The 10937-nt window shown below is 58.7% G+C and overlaps 1 protein-coding gene across 1 annotated transcript in view; it reads right to left on the reverse strand.

Annotated features, from left to right (window-relative positions):
* The window catches only part of FGF1 (fibroblast growth factor 1), a 20146-nt gene extending 12347 nt beyond the window's left edge, over nucleotides 1-7799 (reverse strand). The window contains exon 1 of the mRNA XM_063169108.1: nucleotides 7737-7799. The gene's annotated coding sequence lies outside the window, so the exon portion shown is untranslated. The remainder of the gene's footprint in view (nucleotides 1-7736) is intronic.
* Between the last annotated feature and the right edge of the window lie 3138 nt (nucleotides 7800-10937).

The raw sequence follows: 10937 nt of genomic DNA on the forward strand, positions 1-10937 counted from the left end.
CTTCCTCCAGCGCAGCCTTGCTCTGGGCTGTTCCAAGGAAAATCACTGGGGTTTCTGGGCTCACCAGAGGCTCAGCAGTGATTTACCATGGAAATGTGCAGGCAGTTAATGGTGTTCATCCTGCAATGTTTGTGTAAGGGCTGTACAGCTGCTCTTTGTAATATCTAAGTAAGCCTGGCTGGAAGAATCCTGTTCTTAATTCTGTTGCCCAATGTCTCATTTTAAATTCGGTCTCTAGTACCCCTGAGTTTCTTCCTCCAAGCTGCCTGAGTAAGGAGCTTAGGCTGTTGCTCAATTACAGTGTGATAAAAGCTTGAGTTAATAATGGCTATTACCAGGAAATTCCTCCAATAAATAATAATTTTCTTATCTGCACGACTTCGGGACTGGAGAAAACTCCTTCCAGTGAAAAGCTGCAGCACGTAGGAGAGGGCAAGGAGTGTTTCAGATGAAAGATCAGAGCAAGGCAAGCTCAGGGCTGAATCTTGTTAAATGAAGATGAGTGGGTCAGCAAAAAAACTGGATTTAGTGTGGCTAAGAAGTCACTGGAGTAAACTACGGAGAGCAGCTGTGCATCTCCACCTCTCGTGGTCTGTGGAGGCAGACAGGTCACTGCTCTGTCTGTGTTCTTCAGGCACAAATGGGAGAATTCTCACTGGTGGCAGTGGGTGGCCACGGACACCGAGCTCTCTGTGTGTCACCCTCAGTCCTGGAAGGAGCCTGAGTCACTCCCTGGGACCTGCCAGAGCCCGAGGAAGGCGCAGCCCTAATCCTGCTCCTGCTGTCCCAGACAGGGGCACACCTGTGTCCTGCAGGGCTGGGCACCTGTCTGGCCCTCGCTGCGACAAGTGTGCCCACAGGCTGTGTGCCAGCAGCAGGGGCAGGCAGGGCAGCCACTGCTCCAAGGAAAACAGAGCCCTGCCTTGGCTTTCCATGACACAGCCCTCCGAGGGAAGGGATGTGTTTGGGTGCTCTCCTGCCCCTCCTCATCTCTGTAAACAACAGAGCACCACAAAGGGCGCAGAGCAGGACGCAAGGCTGCAATTTTAACAGCCTGCTGCAGCTCAGCCCCTGAGGTTTCACCCACGCTGGCTATTTGCAGCTCCTGAGTGGGAGTTCAGAGACACCGTGGCCTTTGTTGTGCCCGTGTTTCCACAGCTGCTCTGGGGCCACGGGGATGCAGCCAAGGACCATGGAGACACAGGATGGTCTGGGTCGGAAGGGACCTTAAAACCCATCCAGTCTCACCTCATGTCCCCTGCCATGGCAGGGACACCTTCCTCTGTCCCAGGGTGCTCCAAGCCCCAGTGTCCAACCTGGCCTTGGGCACTGCCAGGGACCCAGGGGCAGCCACAGCTGCTCTGCTCTGATGCTTGTGATAATCAAGACAGAAAGAAACCCTGGATTGTCTAAGTAGAAAAAAAATCCCCCCACTAAACCAAAAGCTTTGTGACCACCAGGCAGAGTGTGGGGATCAGCAGCTGCTGTGCCCCCTGCCCCTGGCTGGCAGTGCCACAGCCAGGATCCCAGTGGGGTTTTACCTTTTCCTCACTCGTGAGCTGCACGCCCAGCCCTGCCCTGCGATCCCTGGGCAGTCAGCGGGCATCCCCCGTGGGTTGGGGAGGATCACATCCCAGCAGGGTAAGTGTGAGCTCCACAATCCCCATTTGGAGTCTGGCAGCCAGTAACTCTTCCCATCAAGTGGGAGCTTTTGTGAACACCCTGCAGCAATGGGCACACTGGGGAAGGGGAAGGGAGGGTGCTTCAATTGGTGTTAAATACTTGTGATTTCTGTCCAAGATCTGAACTTCAATAGAGAGCCAAGTATAAAGGAAAGATCCGAGCTCAAGGCTGACGCCCAGGCCTAAACTGAGAGCCAGGAGCAAGGACAGACTTTGTGAGCAGCAGTGGGCCGTGAGTCATGGATGAACTGTGTGTCCAGACTGCTGTGGGCAGTGGGCAAACCCTCGGGAGGACAGCTCAGGGCAGACAACACCGCTCCCAAAAGGAGTCTGAGGGGGACAGGGGGGTTTTAGATGCCATGCTGTGAGTCAGTGGTACCTGGGCACTGCAGCCAGCCTGTGACACCCCTTTCTGCCCTGTCCTCAGGAACTGCTGCCAGCTTTGATGCTGTGGGCTTGGGAATCTGCCCGTGGGATCCCAGCCTGGTCCTCTCCCCAGCAGCCCTCTCAGTCTGGTGCCTTCCCTGGGCAAGGGACAGAGTCTGGGGGTAGGGAAAGCACAAACAGAAGGGGAAGGGGTTTTTCTGAGCTCACTCTGAGGGGGTTCTGAGCTCACTCCTGAGTTCAGACCCAGCAGAATGGGGTTTGATACCTAAATAAAACAGAGGTCAGGCTTTAAGCTGGACCATGGGTGCATGTTACTGATGCTGTGCTGGGGTTAGCAGGACTTTATTTAGCTCTGGCTGTGAATTAGCTGTTCTTGAAGGGAATTCCTAAATATTGACCTTGGCGCTGTGAGAGTCTGTCTCAGCCTCTCTCTGCCACCTTCACCAGATGGAAGTGAAGCACTTTTGTTATTCAAGGCTTTGGAGGGAAAAGCAGGAGCTGTGGCAGGCAGTTTTGTTCCTGCAGATGCCAGGTGCAGACTGTCTGTGCCTCCCCAGGGCTGGGGGCCAGAGCTGCCTGGAATCCAGGCACAGGTGCCCATCCCTGGGTGGGCAGTGCCACCTGCCCTGTTAAATACTGACAGGTTTGGGGAAAATAAACCCTGCAAGTCACTGATTGCTGCTGCAGCTGCTCTGCATGGCCCCGGCCTCTGCTTTGGTTCTCCAACAGCTTTAAACCAACAGATTCTGGTGTTGGAAACAAGGGGAGAAACAGGAGCTGAACACGGAGTCGGGCACCTTTCAAACAGGGAGAGAGGGAGGATTCCTGCAGCCAGCAGAGACCAGGACAGAGCCATTGTCTCTCCCTGAACGGGTATTCAACAAATCCTTCTGCAAAGAGATTTCTGATGTGAGGGTTCTCTTTGAAAGGCAGACCCAACCCCCAGGATAATCCCCAATAGATCTGCACTGACAGCCAATGTACACAGGATTCCTAAAAATGCCCCAGCCATGAGTCAGTGCCTGCTGTGCCCAGGAGAGAGAAGTGCTGGTACCCAGGGGCAGCCTTTACCTCCTGGGAATATACATTTATTTTCAGGGAATATTTACTAAAAGGGTTTGTAAGATCCAACAAGTTCTAATGTGTTTTGAGGGCAATAAACAAGGGGCAAACAAAAAACAGGAGATGGAATAAGCAAGGAAGACTGAAAGAGAAATGGAGGCGAAAGGTGAGAAGGAGGAGTCACAAGGCTGGGGAGGAAAAAAAGTAAAGGCCGAGGAGTGCAAGAGAAAAAAAACATTGATCAGAAATAAAAATAAGGACAGAGAAAACAGTGGCTGCAAAATGGTAGAGGGCCAAGAAAGTGTGGGAGGGGGAAAGAAATGCAGAGGCTGAGAAGGGCAGGAGGCCAAAATAAAGTGGGAGGCCAAAAGAAAAGTAGAGACAGAATAGTGGAGGGTGAAAAGGGCTGGGAGGCTGAAGAGGCACATGAGACACACGGGAAGGCTGCCCAAAGAGGGGTCTGAAGTTTAATGGGTTCCTCAGTCAGGACAGGCTCCCTGGTGGTGATAAGGCAGCACAATGTCCAATTGTTCTCCTGCACACCGGGTCAGCCCTGCTTCCCCTGCCTGGGCTCTGCAGGAACTCACACTGGGGCTGGACAGAGCTGGGCTCTGCAGGAACTCACACTGGGGCTGGGCTGGACAGAGCTGGGCTCTGCAGGAACTCACACTGGGGCTGGGCTGGACCGAGCTGGGCTCTGCAGGAACTCACACTGGGGTTGGACAGAGCTGGGCTCTGCTGAGGCTCCAGCCAGACCCAGAGCTCTGCAAGCCCTCTGGATAAACTTTCCTCCAGCTCCACCCAGCCCAGGGGATCAACCCTTCCTCCTGAGCTCCCTAAATGACCTTGGCCTTCCTCCCACTGCTGAGACCTTGATCTTCCTCCCAGCTGAGGCAGCTCCTGATGCTCTGCCTCCTTGCCCTTACTCCCAACCAGCTGAGCCAAATCGAGCCCAGGACCCTGGGGACAGGGACAGGGAGCTGCTGCTGCCCTGTCAGGGGTTTCACCTTTGCCAAAAGGCCCAAAGCAGCTGGGAGGCTGCAGGTACTGGCAAGGGAAGGGGCAATGGGGACATGTGGACCCAGAGTCTCAGCCTGACACCTGCAACCCCAGCCAGGGAGATTCCAGCCTGCAGAAATTTGTGTTTGGCATCTTTGTTTGGCTGAGAGCAGCTCAGAGCTCAGAGCATGCTGCTGATGAGGAGTTTTGGCTGTCAGGCCCATCAGGATAATCCCTGTGACGTTGTTTTGGCCATAAATCATAGAATCAGCACAGAATGGTTTGGGTGGGAAGGGACCTTAAAGCCCATCCAGTTCCATCCCCTGCCATGGCAGGGACACCTTCCACCATCCTGGTTGCTTCATCCCCTGCCCAACCTGGTCTGGGGATCTCTAATCATACCTAACTGCCCAGAGAAGCTGTGGTTTCCCCAAACCATTCTATGGTTCTGTGATTTATTTATTTTGCATCAAAAATGAACCATTTATAGTGCTGTGTCACTGCAACGATTTTCCTTTCTGTTTGTTGTTCTGTCTGATTGGGGTTTTTTTAGTTTGTTTGGTTTGGGTTTTTTTTAATTGTCCAAATATTGTGTTTTGCCATTTTAAATATTTGGGTTTTAGTATATTTCTATTCAAGTTCTGATCTGGGCTTCTGCTTCTACCCAGAGCCTCAGGAGAGTTTGCAGTAATTTGGAGATTTGTATTGAGAATTTGCAGTAATTTGGAGATTGCCATTTGGAATGATGCTGCCATCACTGAGCCACTCCTCCCTCCCAGGATTTGGGGGCACCTGCAGGGTTTGGGGGGGTTTGTCCCAGCTGGGGCGAGCATCACGCTGCCCCCCTAAAGCTGTCCCTGGGGAAGGAACCTGCTGTCTCAGCACATCCCAGCCCGACCCTGCCTGTCGGAGCTTCCCTGTGCCCTGGGGGGATCTGTGGGGCTGAGAGAGCATCCCCCGGGCATCTGCGGGCATCCCGGGGGATCCCGGTGCCTCCGGTGGCAGTCCATGCCCCGGGGTGTGTCTGAGCATCCCGCGGGGCTCCGTGGGGCCCTCGGGGGGTCTCATTCCCCGCTCCCGCCGCCCCCCGCCCGCACCTACCGGCGGCTGCGCGGCGCTCCCGGCGGCGGCTCCCGAGGGCGCGGGGAGGAGCGGAGCGGAGCGGAGCGGAGCGGAGCGAGCGGGGACGGTGAGGATGAGGAGGAGCTGCCTGGGGCGGGGGAGCGGCGGGAGGACGCGGGGGGGGGAAGGGGAGGCCGCTCGCATCCAGCCGCAGCGGGGCCGGGACCTGCGGCACTGCCAGCCCCGGGCAGCGCAGTGGGCGCGGCTGCGGGAGAGGGGGGCGCCAGGAGCGGGCAAACCTCCCTGCCCCTCGCCTTGCCCTTCCCCGCGGCCCGGGACGCTCCTGCGGCGCTGGGTGTCTCCGTGCCCCGCGGGAGCGCGATGACCTCCCTGATCCCGGGCAGCCCCAGCGCCCCGGGCAGCGGGGACGGGGTGTCTGCTCTCCTCAAGGATCCCTGCCTTCCCCATGGGGGTCCCTGCCATCCCTAGGGGGGTGTCTGCCATCCCCATGAGGGTCCCTGCCCTCCCCATGGGTGTCTCTGCGCTCGCCGGGGGGCAGCTGCCAGGAAGGGCCCGGGGCAGCCACGGGGCTGTGCCGGGCACGGCCGCGTTCCGCTGGCACCGGCAGAGCTTGGCCTTAAAAGCCGAAGTGTTCGGGAGCGCTGTCAGGCGGATGAAATGCAGCTCCGAGTCCCCGGGGACGGCGCTGGAGCCCGGGGCCGTGCGGGCTCTGCCCGCGCTGGGGGACACGGGTGGGCTCGGGGGTGCCAGGGGTGATCTCGGGGCTCGGGGGTGCCAGGGGTGATCTCGGGGCTCACGGGGTGGGTGCAGGTCGGGGTGCGGCTGTGCGGGGTGCGAGGTCGCTGCCGCAGCACTAATGAAGCCCTAATGAACCCCTAATGAAGCGCTAATGAAGGACTGGCGGAGCCCGAGCGATGATTTCAGCGCTTGGCCGGGCTCCACGAGCCTTTGACGCGGTGCTGCTTGGGCTGCGTTATCTAAAGCTCGCTCAGAACAGGCTTTTTAGCGGCGGCTCACGTGGAGCCAGCGTGTTTGGACGGGCGCTCCGGCTGGCGATGCCCGCGGCCCCGACGTTCGGGTAAAACATTCCCGAGCTGGCCGTGGTCACCGGCGCCTGCTGGGGACAGCTCCGAGCGCTCCCACAGCGCAGGTGCCTCCCGAGCTTTCCCGACATAGCTAGAGACTTTTTTCTCCCTTTTTATTTTTAATAATCCCGCCCAAGATTTCGTCTTGCTTTTTCAGAAAATAAAAAATAGGTATAACCAAACATTCCTGAATCTAACAGAGGAGCAGGCCTGGCTTTGCCTCAGGCTCTCCTGGACTAAAGGCATGGGGATTGTGAGGATGTGGTGAAGATTAGGAAATGCTGGTCCATTTTCTCCCTTGTTTCGGAGCTGCCGGGGCTGCTCCCTCCCTGCAGCCCAGCCCTCCCCGCTTGCCCGGCTGTGCCCTGGCCGTGGCTGGCACTCAGCAGCCCCGGTGCGGCGCTCTGCAGGCGGTGTCCTGCCAAACCTGTGTCCTTTGTGCCTGTCCCCAGGGCTGTGGCTCCGGGATGGGGCCAAGAGCCAGAGCGACGCAAACACAGAGCAAACATGGACCTGGGCAGCGGGATCTGCGCCGGGCACGAGGGAGAGGAGGCTCGGCCAAAACCCGGGCACCGACCGTGCTGCAGCGACCCTGGGCCCTGCCCCGAGAGCCACAGGGATGGGGACACTGCAGGGATGGGGACACGACAGGGGTGGGGACACTGCAGGGATGGGATCAATACAGGGATGGGGTTAATACAGGGATGGGGGCACTGCTTGGCAGCAGCTCTGCCTCTCCCCTGCCCTCCCCAGTGCAGCCCTGCCTGGGCAGTGCCAGCAGCACCTGCAGCAGGTGCCTGTGCTATTTCTCAGTTTCTCTGGATGGATTTGATGGGTGCTGCTGCTGCAGTTCCTCTCCTGTCCCTGTCCCTGGTAAGGAACCTGCTCACCTGGTGCCCACCAGCCCCCTAGGCTCCGAGTCCCAGCAGTACCAGCCCCCGGGTCTGTTGGGAAGCTCAGTGAATAATTAACCATGGAAGAAGCTGCAGGCGCTGCCCTGCCTGGCCCCAGCACAGGCAGTGCCTGTGAGGGCAGCTGAGCCCCAGCCCCGCTGTCCTGGCGCCTCCTCACCCCCCAAACCACGGTCCCGCAGCAGAGACCACTTAAACAAAACTTCCTGCACGTTTAGAGTGAGACCCTCGAGATCCTCCAGTCCTGCTTTGGTTGCACCCCTCCTGTGACGATCCTGGGAGCCCTCGGCGGGCACGGCTCAGCCCAGAAGGAGCTGGAACAGCCCCGAGGTGCAAGGCCCATCCTACTCCTGCAGCTCCCAGAGCCGGGGCAGAGGAGAGGACACCCAGCTGCTGCTCAGCACCGCACACATGGAGCTGCTGAGCTCGGCCGGCAGCTCAGGAACCCGTGGGACAGCACCGCAAAGCCCCGGGAATGTGTGCGCTGTGCCGGGGAGGGAGCGCAGGATGCTGGGTCAGGAACTCACCTGAGCAGGCTCCAGGTGCGCAGGGCTGGGCTGGGCTGGGCTGGGCTGGGGGCAGCGGGGCGGGCAGGGATGCGCTGGGCTCACCCTGCCCCTGCTCCAGCTCCCGGGGCCTGCCGGGGGCACAGCCCGGCCCCTGCGGCTCCCGCGGAGCCCCCGAGCCGGGCAGGGCCCGCTGGCACCGGGAGGGCACCGGCAAGGAACGGCTCCGGGGCTGGCGCTGCCGCCGCGGCTCCGCACCCGCGCAGACGGGGAAGTATGGATGGATAATCCTGAGCCTTGCTATTTTTTTCCTCTCATGTGATCTTGTTTTTGGACGGCTATTTTGGGGCTGGACTCCAGCCCAGGTGAAAGACAAGGATTGAATCCAGCCTCCCCCTTCCCGGAGGCCTTCCCAGGACCTCTGCCCGTCCCCCCGCGGCACGGGGACAAAGCCTGCCACCATCCCCGCCACCATCCCCGCCGCCATCCCTGCCACCATCCCTGCCACCATCCCATCCCCGCCACCATCCCTGCCACCATCCCCGCCGCCATCCCTGCCACCATCCCATCCCCGCCACCATCCCATCCCCGCCACCATCCCTGCCACCATCCCCGCCACCATCCCTGCCACCATCCCTGCCACCATCCCCGCCGCCATCCCATCCCTGCCACCATCCCCGCCGCCATCCCTGCCACCATCCCTGCCCGCTGCAGGGCCCTTTGTGTCCCCTCCTGCCCCCTCCTGCCCTGAGAAGCCACGGAGGGCTGATGGAGCCCGGTTGTGCCCAGCACACCGGCCCGGTCACCCCTCCAGCCCAGTTACCCTTCCGGCCCTGTCACCCGCCCTGCGACATCCCCAGGGCTGGCACCGGCCCCGGCCCCGGCCCCGGAGTGTCCCAGCAGCGTTTGCCCCTTGGTGCCCGTTTCCCGCAGCCCAGCCTGGCAGGAAGCTGGCGGCAGATAAATGCATTAAAAATATGCTCGGAGCGTGCGGCAGCCTGGGAGTGAACGGCGGCGAGCACTGGCACTGCCATCAGCCCCCGGTGCCACCAGGGCCGGCAGGAGAGGGACTGGAGGGGACAGCGCAGGAGAGGCACAGGAGGGGACAGCGCAGGAGGGGACAGCGCAGGACAGGAGGGGACAGCGTGGGACAGGAGGGGACAGCGCAGGAGGGGACAGCGCAGGACAGGAGGGGACAGCGCAGGAGAGGCACAGGAAGGGACAAGGGGGGCTCTGCGGGCCCCTCCATGCCATGTGCAGCAGTCCCGATCCTGTGAGATCCTGCCCTGCCTGCCCCGGGGTCTCCTCTGAGGACATCCTTGGGGACATCTTGGTGCCACAAGCTCAGTGCTGGCCATTTTAATCCTATTTCTATCCAATTTGTGCCTTTTGCCCCTGTGAATGGAAGCTGCAGGGGCCCAGTGGGGCACTGGGAAGGGGCAGCCTGGCTCAGAGGGTGCAGGTGTGGGGCAGATGTCAGGGATGTGACACTGCATCTGGCTGTCCCCACGTGTCACTGCGGGCACACCGTGTCCTTCCACGGCGGTGGTGGGAGGAGTGGGTGCCTAAACTGAGTCTTTGCATGACTAAAACTCATTAAAGGTCCCTGTGATGAGTCTCAGGAGATTCAGATCCGGGAGAGGCTGGCTTGGCACTGACTGCACAACACCAGGGGCAGGTGACACGTGGCACCAGGGGACAGGTGAAGGACCGACCCACCACGAGAGCCTCCAGTCAGAGGTGGGTGAGATTTGGGTCACAGAGAAATGGGTCATCTCAGAGCTGGGCTACAGATGTGAAAAATTCAGGTCCAAAAATTAAATGTCACTTATTTTTTCTGCCTATTTCCGAGTCTTTACTTTAGAAAAAAAAATATTCCATATATTAAGTATATGTCAAATCTATTAAATATAGTTTAAATATGTAAAGCCATTAAATTGTATGGTTTGTATTAAAGACTTATTTGTTTTCTTATTCCTGCTTCCCATTAAGCAGTTTTATGTGAAATAAGGAATTGATGTCTGACACTTACCAAGTGCTCTCTTTTTGGGGGAACTCTCAGCAGGGCCAAAGCTTTCCTCTTGCAGTCTCTCCAAATTGGGTTCTTTATCCTAAAGAGGTGGGTTTTGGTGACCAGAAACTTCTACGGAGCCACTTTTCCCTTCAGCGATCTTTGAATAGGGAAGAGGGGGAAATCCACTTTATAAAGGTAACAGAAGTTTTAATGAAGGAAAAGGTGAATAAAATGAGCTGGCAAAACCCCGTGGCCGAGGGAGGGAGGCGCAGGGAGGCTCCGGGGCCGCCAGAGGGCACCGCGGAACCGCAGCAGCGCAGCTGGGCACAGCTGGATTGAAAGAGCACAGCTGGATGGGGCGCGCACAGCTGGACTGGGGCGGGCACAGCTGGATGGGGACGGGCACAGCTCGGGCACAGCTGGATTGAAAGAGCACAGCTGGACTGGGGCGGGCACAGCTGGATTGAAAGAGCACAGCTGGATGGGGCGGGCACAGCCGGATTGGGGCGGGCACAGCTGGATGGGGACGGGCACAGCTCGGGCACAGCTGGATGGGCGGGCACAGGTGGATGGGCACGGGCACAGCTGGATGGGCACGGGCACAGCTGGATGGGCGGGCACAGCTGGATGGGCAAGGCGGGGCGGTGGCAGACACAGGACAGTGATTCTGTCTTTGCCGTGGTCTTGAACGCGGCTCTCGGTGCCGGCTCCCTGGCCAGGATCCCTCCGGAGTTTCCCAGTCGTGTTTCCCAGGAGGGAGCAGCCCCTCCTGAGGAATGACTCCCAGCCTTTGTGTTTCAACAGCTGACCTGGGACACTGACCCCAGCGCTGTTTACTCGCTGGGCAATAGCTCAGAGTCAGGAGCTGCCTCCCAGAGGGCTCTCCTGGATACCCTGACCAGGAGGCCTCTCTGTAATTACATTCCAGGGAAAACAGACATCTCCTGATTCATTTAATATGTGCCATGTTGCATTTAGATATGTACCAGAGGCCCCGTTACCTTAAAAGTCCTGCTGATATCAAGTACTGCCTTAATTACAGTTTTATCTAAAAATAGATCAAGTTAGCTTGACAGAATCCATTTGTCCTCCTGCCCTGGCTCCCAGAGATGTCTCCTCCTGCAGCTCCTGCTCCATCATGACCAGCAGCAATCCTCTGCCACAGCTTTGTCCCAAAAGCTGCTCAGATCCCATGGGCAGGTTTGCTA

Source organism: Melospiza melodia, chromosome 14 (assembly GCF_035770615.1).
Source record: "Melospiza melodia melodia isolate bMelMel2 chromosome 14, bMelMel2.pri, whole genome shotgun sequence".
Taxonomy (NCBI): Eukaryota; Metazoa; Chordata; class Aves; order Passeriformes; family Passerellidae; genus Melospiza; species Melospiza melodia.